The sequence below is a fragment of the Phasianus colchicus genome, chromosome 1 (genome assembly GCF_987193195.1).
Source record: "Phasianus colchicus chromosome 1, bPhaCol1.hap1.1, whole genome shotgun sequence".
Classification (NCBI taxonomy): domain Eukaryota; kingdom Metazoa; phylum Chordata; class Aves; order Galliformes; family Phasianidae; genus Phasianus; species Phasianus colchicus.
The window spans coordinates 81,541,901-81,542,272 of record NC_143436.1 but is presented as its reverse complement, the minus strand read 5'-3'; positions in this window follow the sequence as shown (position 1 = coordinate 81,542,272).

The window sequence follows — 372 nt, the reverse complement described above, 5'->3', positions numbered from 1 at the left end:
GACGGCGGTTGGGGGCGGGGGCGTCTCACGGCGGTCCGCGGTCTTTCTGTGTGAAACAGGGGGCAGGCCCAACCGTAAGGCGTCTTCCGAGGACCTCCAGCGACCGCTTTCATTCTTTTTTTTTTCCCTTTTTTTTTTTTTTTTCTTGAAGACGACTGGGTTGAGGCACGGGACAGATTGCTGCTGAATAATGCACGCAATGGCAGCAATCTCCCTTTAACCTTCTTCAGACTGGAAGAAGTGGGCAAGAGAGATGGGTCACAAGAACCCCGTGAGGCTCTCAGAGAAAGGAAAGAAGAACTGCCAGCAGAAGTGCTAATGAACAAGGCCAAGTGCAAGCGCAGATACGGGTTGGGCAGAGAATGGCTTGAG